Below are 16,159 nucleotides of genomic sequence, written 5' to 3' on the forward strand. Positions count from 1 at the left end.
TCAGCGGTCAAAAAATTCCCAACTAACAAAAGTCCAGGACCAGACAGCTTCACAGGTCAATTCAACCAAACATTTAAACAAGAGTTAATATCCTTTGTTGTCAAACTGTTCCAAGAAAGAGAAGAGGAAGAAAAGCTTCCAATTTATTCTCTGAGTCCAGCATTACCCTGATACTAAAACCAGGTAAAGACACAACAAAAGAGAACTACAGGGCAGTATCTCTGAGGAACATGAATGAAAAATTCATCAGCAAAATATATCAAACTGAATCTAATGATACATAAAAAAAAATCATTCACCAGGATCAAGTGGGATTTATTCCTAGGATGTAAGGGGTTCAGTATTCAGAAATCAATCAACATGATACACTACATCAACAAAACATAGGACAAAAATCATATGATCATTTCGATAGGTAAAGAGAGAATTCGACAAAGTATAACATGTATTCATCATAAAAACTGTCAGTAAAGTGGGTTTTGAGGGAACACACCCAAACATAACAAAGGTCATATATGAAAACCCCACAGCTTACATCACGAAAACCTGAGAGCATATTCCCTAATGTCAAGAACAAGACAGGGATGTCCACTCTCACCACTTTTATTTTACAAAGTACTGGAAGTCCTAGCCAGAGCAATCACACAAGAAAAAAAATAAAAGGCATCCAAATTGGTAAGGAAGAAGTAAACTTATACTATTTGCAGATGACAGGATACTATATACAGAAAACACAAAGACTCCACCAAAAACTGCTAGAAATGATAAATGAATTCAGTAAAATTGCAGGGTATAAAATCAATACACAAATCTGTTGCATTTCTATATGCTAATAATGAATTATCAAAAAGAGAAAGGAAGAAAGCAATCCTATTTGCAATTGCATCAAAAATAATAAAATATCTAGGAAGAAACTTGACCGATGAGGTAAAAGACCTGTACTTTGAAAATTATAAAACACTGATGAAACAAATTGAAGATGACACAAATGGAAAGATATTGCATGCTCATGGATTGCAAGAACAAATATTAGTAAAATATCTATACTACCCAAAGCAGTCCTTACATTTATTTTTTTTTAATTTTTTTTTAACGTTTATTTATTTTTGAGACAGAGAGACAGAGCATCAATGGGGGAGGGGCAGAGAGAGGGAGACACAGAACCGGAAGCAGGCTCCAGGCTCTGAGCCATCAGCCCAGAGCCTGACACGGGGCTCGAACTCACGGTCTGTGAGATCGTGACCGGAGCTGAAGTTGGACACTCAACCGACTGAGCCACCCAGGCGCCCCGTGTCCTTACATTTAATGCAATTACTAACAAAATACCAACAGTATTTTTCACAGAACTAGAACAAATAATATTACATTTGTATGGAACCACAAAAGACCCTGAATAGCCAAAGTAATCTTGAAAAAGAACAAAACTGGAGGTATCACAATCCCAGATTTCAAGATATACTACAAGCTGTAGTAATCAGACTGTATGGTGCTAGCACAAAAGCAGACACATAGACTAATGGGTCGAACAGAATGGAGAACCCAGAAATAAACCCACACTTATGTGGTCAACTAATCTATGGCAAAGAATTCAAGAATATACAATGAGAAAGAAGTATTTTCAATAAATGGTGTTGGTGTAACTGGACAGCTACATGCAAAAGGATAAATGTGGGCCACTTTGTAACACCATATGCAAAAGTAAACCCAAATGGCTTAAGGATGTAAATATGAGACCTGGAATCATAAAAATCCTTGAAAAGAACACATACAGTTGTTTCTATGACTTTAGCCATAGCACCATTTTTCTAGATATTTCTCCTCAGGGAAAAGAAACAAAAACAAAAATAAACTATTGGGGCTACATCAAAATAAAAACCTTCTGCAGAGCAAGGAAACAACAAAACTAAGACAACCTACTGAATGAGAGAAGATATTTGCAAATAATATATCCAATAAAGGTTTACTCTCCAAAATATGTAAAGAATTTACACAACTTAACACCAGAAAAACAAGTAACACAATTAAAAATGGGCACAAGACATGGATATTTCTCCAAAGACGACATAGAGAAAGCCAAAAGATACATGAAAAGATGCTCAACATCACTCATTATCAGGGAAATACAAAGCAAAACCACAATAAGATATCACTTCACACCTGTCAGAATGTCTAAAATAACAAGGAAAAAAAAAAACAAGTGTTGGTGAGGATGTAAAGGAAAAGGAACCCTCATGCACTGTTGATGGGAATGCTAACTGTTGCAGTCACTGTAGGAAACAGTATGGATGTTCCTCAAATGTTAAAAATAGGATTGCCAAATCACCCAGTAGTTTAACTACTGAGTAATTACCCAAAAAATACAGAAACACTAATTTGATTTATGCCTATGTTTACTGCAGCATTATTTACAGTAGCAAAAATATGGAAGCAGCTTGAGTGTCCATTGATAGATGAATGAATAAAGAGGTGATATATATACTATATATATTGTATATATGTATACACATATATAGTATATATATTGTATATATGCATACACATATGTATATATATGTATACACACACACACACACACACACACACATATATATATATATATATATATATATATATATATATAACGGAACATTATTCAGCCATAAAAAATAATAAAAGTTTGCCATTTGCAATAACACAGATGGAGCTAGGGAATATAATGCTACGTGAAAGAAGTCAGAAGAGAAAAATATGATATTATTTCAATCATGTGGAATTTAGGAAACAAAACAAATTACCAAAGAAAAAAAAGAGGCAAACCAAAAACCAGACTCTTAAATATAGAGAGCAAGTTGGTAGTTAGCAGAGGGGAGGTGGGTGGGGGGATGGGTGAAATGGGTGAAGAGCACACTCATTATGATGAACACTGAGTAATGTGTAGAATTGTTGAATCACTACACTGTATACCTGAAACTAATATAACACTGTACATAGTTACACTGGAATAAAAAACAATAGATAAGATCTTAATCCTGACTTCCAACTATCTACATTCAAGCCTCAAATCTTTCACAATTTTTTTTTCCCATAGAAATCCATCATACAAGAAAGGATTCCTGGTTGTATGCCTTCTGGCCTGACATCCTAGAATTCTTGTAATGGCTATGAATATGGAAAACACAACTTTACTCCCTCTTCTATTCCCTCTCTCTCTCTCTCTCTCTCTCTCTCTCTCTCTCTCTCTCTCTCCTTTCTCCTCTCTCTCCTCCTCGTACCTCCATATATTAATCAATGGACATTGTAAAAATAACATACCAATGAGAATCTCTTTAGTTTTTTCTTATTCTCTGAAAACTGTATGTTCCCGTACAAGAAAACATATTAAAGTTATAAAGGACAAGTAGAATCATCTCGCATTCTTTGTAAGATCACCTAAAAAGCAAGGATCACCCTTGATAGGTAATACATGGACACATTTTTAAGTGTTTAGACCCAATACATGACATGTATTAATTCCTCTCTTTGAGAGGATAAATTTGTTCCACTGAATGTGTGCTCCAGATCTCTGTGCAAAGTTCTGGGACAGCATCTGTGAAGGAAGGGTGGTCCCATTTAGGTAGATGCTGGAATGGATCAGAGAGCCGGGACACTTTGAAAATAGGTTTATCTCTGTTTGCAGAGCCTTGTGGAGTCCCTTACTAGCACCTTCAATGACTTTTACAGTTTCCATCTGAAGTCATCAAAGGAAAAGAAGAAAAGGAGAGCTCTCCTCCTCTTGAGGCCCAACATTGTGGTTTTAAGATATGCACTACAAACTCTCAAACACATGCTTTTGGATGAAAGGCCATTGTTGCTTTGCAACCTGGCCCCTGTACAGAGAAAGGAAGGAGAGGCTGAAGAAAGAGACAAGCCTCTCCAGGTTGGTAGGTGGCAGTTTTAATAAGCAAGGGAACTTAAGGGACTGGCTTCAGTAATATACTGTTCAGATGGGCTCAACAACGTATTGTTATCTCATAGCCACACCCTACTGCAGGAAAGGCAAGTGGAGCATACATTCCAAGGACAGAGGAGGGGGTCAGGTGCTTCTGACTGCCTGAGTCCAGCTCGTGGGTCAATCTGTGGTTGTGTCCTCTTGATGACCTTCTCCAACAGCCACTACTTCTGAATTTACAGCTATATCCAGAGCCAATCTGAGAAGCTACACTCCATCCCGTCCCATTCTAGTTCACCAACACTTGAAACCCCCTCGAATATGGTCTGTAGGCTCTTGGAGAGCACAGAGATCAGCTGACTCTCAAGAGGTTTTAGGGATAACATGACACTGACCAAGATCCCGAGAGCAGGCCATACCCCATCCTAAACCTGACAGGCATTGTCCTGACCATAGGATTGAGTAGATGGGACCCTGATGTGTTTTGGATATACAGTAATGCGACTAAAGCAGGCATTGTGAAGGTGCTGGAAATATGAAGATGCATAACAGGGGGCCCCTTCTCTCAAAGGTTGCCTACTACAATGGTTCTCAAACTTTAGCATTCATTAAAATCAAAGGCAAAGTTGTTTAAAATGTGGGTTATTGCCCTCCATGCCAGGTCGTGGTGGAATTTAGAATTCCACATTTTTAATAAATATTCCTCGGTGATTCCATTCAAGAATCATACTCTGTGATGTACAGAGATAATGGGAAGAATGTTAAAAAGAGAGAGAGAGAGAAAGAATGAGAGAATGAGAGAATGAGAGAATGAGAGAGAGAGAGAGAGAGAGAGAGAGAGAGAGAGAGAGAGAGAGAGAGGGAGGTGAAGAACAGGGCAAAAGGAAATATTTTATCACAGAATTGTCAGCAATTACACCTGGCCAGAAAGTGTTCTTTATTTGCCCTGTGCATGTGACATTTGGTCATCAGCTCATACTCAGAAATGATTAATCACATATACAATTTATTCATTTGTCTTTCATTTGGATCTGCTGAAGGAATGGCATGCTTGTGCACGCAGCTACTGAGTTCAGTTCAGGGGATTCCTAATTGAAAATGCACACCTCAGAGTAATACACAAGCATGAATATGTAGAAAGGGCCACTAGCCAAATTTATTATTTTCTCTTTTAACTATGTTTTTCTACTGGCAGAAAAAGAGGCAGTAACATCTCAGGTATATATGGTTGCCATAGGGACAGAAGTTGTGATTTGCTGGGGAACATTGCTGTAAATAGCAATAAAATAGCAATTCAGTGGAGGTCAGAAGCACAAAATCACTGAAGCTACAATCAAACCAGACAGCTTCTCAATCCATTCAATAGGAATTTTGCAGTTGCCACTGTAAGGTAAGGGGAAGAACGGTGAAATCAAGCCCAATATTTCACTCCTGTCTCCAAATGCCCTGAAGTCCTTTGGCCCTGAGCTTTCAAGACATTGTGCCAGGAATTCTGGGTAGTAGAGAGGTCAGACAATAAACAACAATGTTATTTTTAACCCAGTGACTCAAAAGTAAAAATTCAGAACTTCAGTGAGATTCTTCAATGTGATACTTTATGATCCAACAGAGAGACAAATAAGATTATATATTGTAAAGAAACCTGGAGTTTGCGGTTCAAGTTGACCTATGAGGCAATCTCTGTCTTCCTAAAAGATACATCTTAAGTATTGTTTAACAGATGGACATCAAATGAATATATATATATACACACACACACACACATACACACACACACACACACATGCATACATATGTTAATATGTATGTATATACACACATTAAATGTATCTAAGCTATAGTTTTTGTTGTTTTAAATGGAGTAGGTTTAGCTAACAATGACCTCTCACTTTTCTGGCCTGTATCTTTCTCTCTGCACACCCCCACTCCCTGCCTGGAACACAGTGGTTGGAGGATATGGGTCCAGCATGTCTTTCCATGTCTTTTCTCTAATTTTCTAGGGTAGGTGTCTGCATTCCTTACTCTGATGCCTCTTAGGATTTTCTGTAACAATTTTACTAGGGTTTGGTGACAGGGTGATAGTGGTATTCTGAAATGTGTATTTTAGGCTTTGCCTAAATATTAAATTTTTCTCTTTAATTATCAAGTAGTTAATAGTAACCTATTTGTTGACTATTCCCAAGTGATGGAACATAATGTATGTTCTCTATGTGAAATAGTGTAGGCAACACAGGAAAAGATTAAATGCTACATTGCCTTTCATAAATATGCCACTTAGGTATTGGAATGATTCAATTTAAGCTGAGTGCCTTTGAAATGATGTAGCACAATATATACCTCTGAATGTTCACTCCTTAAAAGCCCTTGTGTCTAACAGGAGAAAGGAGGGTTCCCAGATGCATACATTCCATCTTTTGATGGTCTGGGTGAGCCATTAGTTTGTACACATCTGTCTTCTTTTATCAAAGCAGGCAATTATTTTCTCTGGGAACAAGCAAAGAAATAATTTGTATCAATGCTGGAAGAAAAACTAGCTATTTTGAACATGGTGGGGAGCTGTATGTCAGTCTCCAATGGTTCATGTTCTTAATTAGCATTCTATATTTTTCTTTTTTTTTAAGTATCTTTACATTTGTTTTGCTTATTTGTTTTCAATATAGAGGTGAAGAGTTGAGTTAATGAGAGTTTAACATACTATCATTATCGTTCTAGAATTTTTTGTTAATAGCTGTGTCTAGCCTCTGGTCTCCACTTAATTACCCTCCTTACCCTGTCCCACGGCCCACCCCCTTACATTAGCAGTTACTCTCATGTTTTTAATACGTCCTTTCCCATGCATTTCATAAACATTTCTGGATAAAATTATATTCTTGAATAACATATAGAGGTTTTGTTTGCGTGTGTGTGTGTGTGTGTGTGTGTGTGTGTGTGTGTGTGTGTGTGATGTAATAAGTATAGTGATTGAGAGTATGGACCCTGGATCCACCTGCCTAAGTTGATACTCTAACTTCACTACATATGAGGCATGCGTCCTTGGGATTTGTTATTTAACATGTGTACCTCAGAATCTTCATCTGGACAGTCAGAATAATAGTGTCCATCTCAAAAGGCAGTTGTTTGGATTAAAATGCATATAAAGTGCTTAGAACAGTGCCTGGCACACAGTAAACACAACATAGATATTAGCTATTAGGTATAATTAATTTCACAAATGGTATTGAGAAACAGTTCATTTTTTTTCATAAAAGTTTGCAATGTATTTGCATGATCTATTCATTTTCTTTATGGGTATTTCTTCAGACTGTTGTATAATATTCCACAGCACGTGTCCTGTATATTTCACCTATACTCATACTCTCAGATTGCTTCTGTCCTCCTATAATGTAGACAAGGCTATAATGAATATCCTTATGCTCCTTGAAGGATTGTGAGAAAATTTCTCTGGGTTATGTATCCAGCAGAGAGATTACTGGGACACTAGGTGTACGAATATTTATTTTGCCATTATGTTCTCTACATGGCCCTTATCAATAATGCTTGGGATCGTCCCTTTCATTCTCATCAATACATGTTATGATCTGGCTTCTGACTTGCCAGTTTGTCAGTAGGAAAATATTTCATCGATGTTTGAGTTTTTTACTTCTCTGACAGAGTTATGCGTTTCTTTATATATATATTTAGCCATTTAAATTTTCTCCACACTCTTTGCCTATTTTTCTACTTCAGTTTCTGTACTTTTCTCACCATTTTATAGGAGTTTCTTGCATATTTTAGAAAGTAATCTCTTGTCAGTTTTAGACAGTACAAATGTCCTCTATCTGTAATTTGTCGGTTAATTTTGGTAAAGAATGCCCCTTACATTTATCTTTCAGCTAATTTGCATCGTAAAGAGATGTTGACATACCATCAAATGACTTTTCTTCATTTATTATGATAGTATGATTTTTCCCTCTTTATTTCATTAATGTGAAGTATATTAAACAATTTTTTGATGTTAATTTTTCTTCTCATTCCTGAGGCAAAACCAACTTGATCATGATGCATTTTTAATATAATATTGAAATTGGTTAGTTAAAATTTTATTTAGAATTTTTATGTGCATGGCCGTGAGTGAAGACTTATTCTATTCCTTTTTTTTCTAGCTTTTTCAATTGAAAGCTTAACATATTTGTTTCCTACCTTTCTTGTGTTTTTTAATAAATGTATTAAAAATTATAAATTTCTAAGCATTTCTTTAGCTGTGTTCTCCAGAATTTGACACATAATCCTTTATTTAATCCCAATATTCTCTCATATTGCTGTTTATCATACAAAAATTCCATTTAGTGGCATACTTTATAGTTTCCAGTTAAATGTCCTTTTAGTTACATCTTTAGAATTGATTTCCAATTTTGTTGCATAATATACTCTGTACAATAGCATTTCTTTGGCAGTATTGATACTTTGTCATTAGTATAATTTTTTGACTGTTGTAATGTGAGCATGAAAAAATGTGAATATGAATGTGCATATATATATATATATATATATATATATATATATATATATATACATATATATACACCCCCCCAAAAAAAATACATGCACATTTATCAATATAAACTGATTTTTTCATGTTATTGAGATTTTCAATTACTTACTTTTTGGCTACTTGATCTATCAGTTTCTGAGGGGAGTGGTTATAATCTATGACTACAATTTTTGTTATTCAAGTTTACAAATATAGCTAAAGTATCAGAATATTCTCTAAGACAATACATTAAAAAGTCCCCTGCCCCATGTCCCTTTTTATTCATTTTTTTTTTTTGCTGAGTTGTAAGAGGTCTTTATTTTTTTTAATATGAAATTTATTGTCAAATTGGTTTCCATACAACACCCAGTGCCTCATCCCAACAGGTGCCCTCCTCAATACCCATCACCCACCCTCCCCTCCCTCCCACCCCCATCAACCCTCAGTGTGTTCTCAGTTTTTAAGAGTCTCTTATGCTTTGGCTCTCTCCCTCTCTAACCCCATGTCCCTTGAACCTCATTTCCTTCCAAGAAGAAACTCAAACTTTCCTCTCTTTTAGTTACCATTTACCTGGAGTATCTTCTCTCCATCCCCTTACTTTCAGCCTGTTTGTGTCCTTAACACTAAGATGAGCCTCTTACAGACAATTGGATCTTGGTGTTTTTGTTTTTGTTTTTAAATGCATTCAGCCACCTCATATGTTTTGATTGAGGTGGTTTAATATATTTACATTGAAAAATTTGTTGATAGGAGAGGCTGTGAGCTAGGCGTTCTCTTCCTCATTGGTTTTGCATTCCCTCAGAGTGCAGTATTCTGTCAATTAGTTCCGGGTTTCTCCCCAGAGAATTTGTTCATGAAATTATTGGTGGTCCAGGGCTTCCTATTCTGTCAGACAGTTGATGTCATTCCCCCTTCAGAATTTCCATTCTAATCCATTCTCTACAAAGCAGCCAGTCTCACCTTTTCAAATACCTCAGCCAAGCTCAACATGGCTCAGCATGATCATGTTCTTGCCTTTCTCTCCAATCTAAAGAAATGGTATTCTCTGTCCACCTCTCACTAAATTTCTGTTCATAAAACACACCCCATTCTCAGTAGGCACATGTTAGTGTGTGTGTGTGTGTGTGTGTGTGTGTGTGTGTGTGTATGTGTGAGAGACGGAGAGAGAGAGAGTGAGAGAAAGAGAGAGATGTTGTTTCCCCACTAGTCTTTGCCCATTTTCAAATGTCAACCTGAATAATACCTCTTTGGAGAAGTTTCTACTGATCATTCACTCTGAAGTGATTCCTCCCCAGCATCCTTTCCCCTAGTGTCACTTTTTAAAATGTTATTTATTTTTGAGAGAGCAAGAGCAAGAGCGGGGAAGAGACAGAGAGAGAGAGAGGGAGAGAGAGCATCTCAAGCAGGCCCATGCTCAGCATGGGCTCAGCGGAGCTCTATCTCATGACAATGAGATCATGACCTGAGCCAAAAACAGGAGTCAGATGCTTAACCAACTGAGCCACCCAGGCAACCCTAGTGTCACTTTCTTTTCCTCTGTATCATTTATCACAGTTGTAATTATGTTGGCATTTTTTTGTTTACTTTGTGTCTATTTCTCCAGGTAGGTTGCAAATGCCACAGGACAGGTGCCATGTCTGTTTTGCTCACCACTATGTCCCTACCTGATGGTGCCTGGAATATCGTAGGGATATAGTGAAGATGCATAGACTGAATTGCCTGCTAGGAGAACATTTCTCTGTAGATTTGGCTGAATCAGCTATGGCATGGGCATGTGGGTGTTTTCTGTACCTTTAACGTCAACATTTCATCTCTTGCAACAGATGGAATTTAGAAAATGAAAAAGAACAAAGGAAAATGGTTTTTAAATGTCCTTATTTGTTATGTATGTGTTGGTGGAGTTTTGTGGGAGAGGAAAAGGGGGAAATTAGAAGATAGGGTGCTTACATGGTAATAAAATTAATTCCATGTATTTACAGTTTCTTGCAATGTGGGGCAATTTATTCATTCCCTGAAAGCCTACTATGCATGAGGCTATGAACTAGATGCTATAGAATATTTAGATCTATAGTCCAATCTCTGAGAATCTGCACTTAAACATGCAATGGCGGGTGTGGAGAAAGCTATATATAATACAAAGCATAATTGCTTTACGTGTAGTGTATTCCCACAAAGCTTAGGACAGGGAGGGAATCAGGTAAGACCTCAGGACACAGATGGCAGCATAGCATCAAAGGAAAGGCAGGAGTTTGAGAAGCAGTATTTGGTCTTCCCTGCTTTCCAATAATGAGAGCAATACTGTATAATGGATCAAACTCTACAGTCACAATTAGTTAATTAGGATGGTCTCCTCATGGATGTTGGCATTAGAAATGAAACTATATGCTGCATAAAAACTGCACACAAGTTAAAATTTTAAGACACTTAAAATGGGAGTCAAAAGAGGTTATTTTATGCCAATTAACTGAATTTTTGTTTTGTGATTAGCCTAAAAGGAACTTAAAACTAACCTGAATCATGACTTCTCTTCAGTGAGCCATTATGAATTTGAGAAAAAGGGATTTTCAACACTCTCCATAAAGTTTTAAGCAAATGCAGTCTATGAATTTTTTTAAAGCAGAAATCAAGTAATTCATCTACCAAAATATTTTTGTCTATGTGAATATAAACCCACTTCAACTTAGGACATAATTTGATTCGGTTTGAACAAAATTCTATTTTCCTTTATAACCTTCCTTAGATCATACCATATCCAGCACAGCTAATTGCTTTTCAGCATTTAAATGTGAGAGGGGACTTCACTCTCCTCTCTCAAGGCAATTTGGTACGTAAATAGCAAGGCAGTGTTCTGACTCATGTAAGTCACACAGTAGTCTGTAAATGTTACAACCTTTCTTTAAAGGTGAAATGATAAATGCAAAGTGACCCCTAAGGATTTAATAATTCAAGCGGTCTAGTTTTCTGTTACATAATCTCCTTTTCCTTAGAAAACGTTTAGTTATATGCCCTTTACAGTGGTAAATTAAACAGGAGGACCTAAGAAAAGGAAACTGCATATGAGATTCTCTGTCTTCCTAGGGCAATAGGGGTCTGCAGTATAGCAGAGGGGCTCATTAAAGAATGACCCATTCTATGTAGACTTAGATCAGTACAAGAGAGCCTTCAATTTCACAGTACTTCTATTAGGAAAACTAAACCATAATAAACTGGAAGCTTCAGTAGAAAAATAAATTTCAATCAAAGATTTGGTTAAAAAATCAAATGGGGAAGTGAGAAAAATCAGGCTCTATGATAAAAAAATTAAAAATTGCATGGTATAAATTTTAAAACCGTCAAAGTTACAGTCATTTTGCAAGAATGTGTGGTCACATTTACGTAAAGCAAACCTGCCTATGTTTAGTCTCGGGTCTAACGTATTTTCACATTTAAAATACTGAAATGAAATGAAATGAAATGAAATGAAATGAAATGAAATGAAATGAAATGAAATGAAATGAAATGAAATAAGTTGATCCTGCCTGCTTAGCACTGAAAGGGTCAGGAACTCAGTCTATAGAAAGTTCCCATAAGATACCCAGATCTCAGTCCACCTTCAAGGCTTGTAAAATACATTTAGGAAAGAGAATTAATGTTTAACCTCTGAGCAACTTCTGGCTCTAAATGACATTATTTATAGTCACACAAGATTCAGGAGATTGAGCTACTTGGTTCAGGCTCTGGATTTTCAGTGAAATGTTTGATGGATTCTGCCCCAGTCTCTTCACAGGACCAGGAAGAATCCATTGAAGGTAATATAAGAATTCAACACACAATCGTTGTTTTTTAAATAGCAGTACTTGTTTGAGCAATTTTAGGTTCACAGCAAGAGTGAGAAGAAAATACCAAGTTCTCCTATATTCCCTTTCCCCGCCTTGTGATGCTTCCTTCTCTATCATCATCCCCCTACCAGAGAAGTACATTTGCTACAATCTGTGAATCTACGTTGGCACATCATTATCTCCAAAAGTCCCTAACTTATATTAGGGTTCCCTCTTGGTATTGTGCATTCTATGGGTTTTGACAAACGTATGACGACATGCATCCGATAGTATTTTTTTAGGTTTGATAATGCAGGAAATTAATGTGAAACAGATTCACAAATTTGAAATTCTAGTGAAAGAAAAATTGTACCAGGTAAGTGAGACAGGCAGGAAGACTTTATTCAAGACTACTGCAATAGGGGTCAAGACAATTATAGTAGAGGAGAGAGATTAAACTCTGCTCCGCTGAAATAAAAGATAAGAGAGTTTCTAAGTGCTGGAGTGAGATGGTAGAAAAGTACTGGAGGACGTGGAGGGGGAGTTTTTATTAAGGGAATTAAATTTTAATTAAGGGAGTTCCTTAATGTGATTAAACCATCTGTGTTTGCTAACTGTAAATTACCTAAGTTAGGTTCCTACCCTCCCTCAGAGACTGGAAGACAAGGGCCACGAATAACCTTGATGATTACATTTCAACGTTTATTTATTTATTTATTTATTTATTTATTTATTTATTTATTTATTTATTTATGGATGGGACAGAGAGAGGCAGAGCATGAACGGGGGAGGGGCAGAGAGAGAGGGAGACACAGAATCGGAAACAGGCTCCAGGCTCTGAGCCATCAGCCCAGAGCCCGACGCGGGGCTCGAACCCACGGACTGCGAGATCGTGACCTGGCTGAAGTCGGATGCTTAACCGACTGTGCCACCCAGGCACCCCTTTTAAATTTTTTTCAACTTTTTTTTTTTATTTTTTTATTTTGATGATTACATTTCTAAGGGATGACTCCCAGCTCCTGAGAAAGATGTTCCTGGATTGTGAAGCCAGCAAGAGGCTGGGAGAAAATTTACATCTCAAAGAAGCAGAGAAATAATTTACAATTGCAAATTTGCTAAAGGCACTGCTCTAAGAAAAAGGAAGTCAGGGACCTCTAGTCAGGAAGGAACCTTTCTGAAGTTCAGACAAACTGAAAGGAACATTAATGGCCTCCTGGTTGGTTCCATAGAATAGATTTCAGGTGGTCACCAATGAACTGCTGTCTCAATTCTTTGAAAATAAAATTTCATATATCATGACTAAAACTGACCCCAGTTTCCTAAATCAGGACAATTTCCAAAGACTTCACACTTGGTATAGAGACCACGGGATTGAGTGGTGAGTGCAGGAGGCAGCAGAGAAGGAGGAGTGGAGTCGGCACTTCTGAATAAAAGAGGTCACTGCAGACATGGAATTGTGGGCTTGGCAACAGCACCTTTTCTAATTTTTTCCCTCTTTCTCATAACTCTCAGTGACTTGCTGCTTTTTTATGTCTCTATTCTCCCTCTGAAACTACCTTGGTTCCACATGTGTGTGCATATTGGAATAAAGCAATGACACAGCGAATACCAGGAACAATGCTGTGCATAACTAACTCCTTTTTAATTCAGATGCATGGACGTGACCTTCTTTAGGGACAATAGAAGCCTCACTATAGTAGCAACTTTAGATTCAGTGCATCAAGTAATTAATTGCCTTCTAAGATGAAACTTCAGGCTGTGGTAGTATTGTTTATTAGGGAAAATGTTCTTGGACTCTAACTCTGAGATCATGGTCTTAAAAAGAAATCAAGGCAGCGGCAATGTGCACACCGGTACTGGAGAATGGGAGCCTAGACTATGACCAGCTGGTTTAGCCAGACTCACCTTCTCAGTTCAACAGCCAAGCATTGTCGACTGATTGCAGCCGTTTGCACATATGCACATGTTGAACTCCCATTTGCTCACTACTTTCAGGGAATAATTTTCTTTCTTTTTGTTTTTTTTATGTTTATTTATGTATTTTGAGAGAAAGATAGAAAGAGAGAAAAAGAGAGGGAGGGAGGGACAAAGGGGCAGAGAGAGAGGGAAAGAGAGAATCCCAAGCAGGCTCCACGTTCAGCACAGAGTCTGACGCAGGGCTTGATCCCACGAACTGTGAAATAGCGACCTGAGCTGAAATCAAGAGTCAGACACTTAACTGATTAAGGCACCCAGGTGCCTCTCGGGGAAGCATTTTCTAATGATATCCTGAGCTATGACCAGGGGTGGAGCAGAAAGAGAACAAGGGTTGGGAATTATATTCCTAAGATAATAGGGACCAGGAATGTCTCTACTTACCTAGAGTGGGGTTTCTGAGACCAGAAACTGCCAGAGAAGATGAGAACATAAATTTTTGATTATAGTATATTACAGAAGTTAGGGATGGTTCTAATTTGAGAATTGGAATATAAGGATGACCATCCATCTTCCTAATGTACAAGCCAAAGTCTCTCTTCCCCTCAAAATTCAGATGCCAAAATATTCTCTTTTACTCTATGGTTTATCTGTCTGTGGTAGGGGAGAGGGGCTAAATTCTGTCTCCAGACTGGAAGCAAAGTCTTGGCTCTCTTCCCCTTTGAAGGAAGCTGAGTGCACTCCTCTGCCAGGCTCCCCTCACTTCTCTTCCTACTCTACAGTTCTCACTTCAGTGTTAGTCCTGTACCCAGATAACTGTTCTGGAGAGAAAAGACTTAGAATTTTAGGAATGCTGGAGGGTGCCTGGGTGGCTTAGTCAGTTAAGCAGCTGACTTCAGCTCAGGTCATGATCTTGCGGTCTGTGAGTTTGAGACCTGCATCAGTCTCTGTGCTGACAGCTTGGAGCCTGGAGCCTGCTTCAGATTCTGTGTCTCCCTCTCTGTTCCTCCCCCACTCCCACTCTGTCTCTCTCTCAAAAATAAATAAAGATTAAAAAAAGAATTTTAGGAATGCTGAATATCTTAAGGTCATTAGAGGGACATTGAAAAGGAGATGAGTAAGGGTCATTTTATCCTCAAATTCTTTTCTTGGAAATATTGCGAAATGCATGTTGAGTTAGAAAAGGATAGATAGGAAACCAGAGGCTGAATTTTTGCTCTAGATATCAGCAGGTGCTTCCTCTACTTAATTCCTACATTCAGTTACTCCATCATTTTCCATGTTGACTTCATGGTTGTTCCTTTTCAGTTCAAGGCTTCAATGCTTTTGCCTTCATTCATGTTCACTCTTATGTGCATGAGAGACACTCTCATGTCTCGTGTCCACCTTGCTGCCTATTCCTCTGGTCTTATTAGATGAGCCACTCTTAGAGCCATCTACTCACTCAGAAACACTAAAGGGTGTGGAAATCATGAGCGCTGACTAGTGCAGTCTGGGCAGTGTGTTGTTTCCATTTGGAGTACTGACTGCTCTGGACATGTTATGTACAAACATGCCTTATCTTTATAAAATCTAAGCTAAATGTTCCAAGAAATGGTTTCAAAAGGCCTCCAGGGACAATCAGACTTTATCCACTTTGACTTCCACATAAAAGTTCTTATTGTGCAAGCTTGGTCTCTTTTCATTCTCTCTGATCTGTCTCCATCCCTTCCACTGGCTCAGAGGACAAAGGCCATTTTGTCATACCATTCATAGCATCAGCAGGAAGGTTGGCTGAGGTTTGGGCATGAGAAATCTCTTATTCTGGCTTCTACTCTCTGATTTCTATTCCTACTGATTTCAACATCTTCTTTAGAGACAGACCCAAAGAGTAGGTAGTAGGCATTTGCACTGCCTCTGTTTCCTTGTGGAAGGAGACTCTGAATGGCAAGTTTTTCAGAATGAGAGGTCTGCCTGACCCAGGCAACCATCTCTGCACAAGAGGGCCTTTTTCTCCATAGCATTTGGGGTCTTCCTTGGCCTGGCAATTTA

This window comes from Felis catus, chromosome A1 (genome assembly GCF_018350175.1).
Source record: "Felis catus isolate Fca126 chromosome A1, F.catus_Fca126_mat1.0, whole genome shotgun sequence".
Lineage (NCBI taxonomy): Eukaryota > Metazoa > Chordata > Mammalia > Carnivora > Felidae > Felis > Felis catus.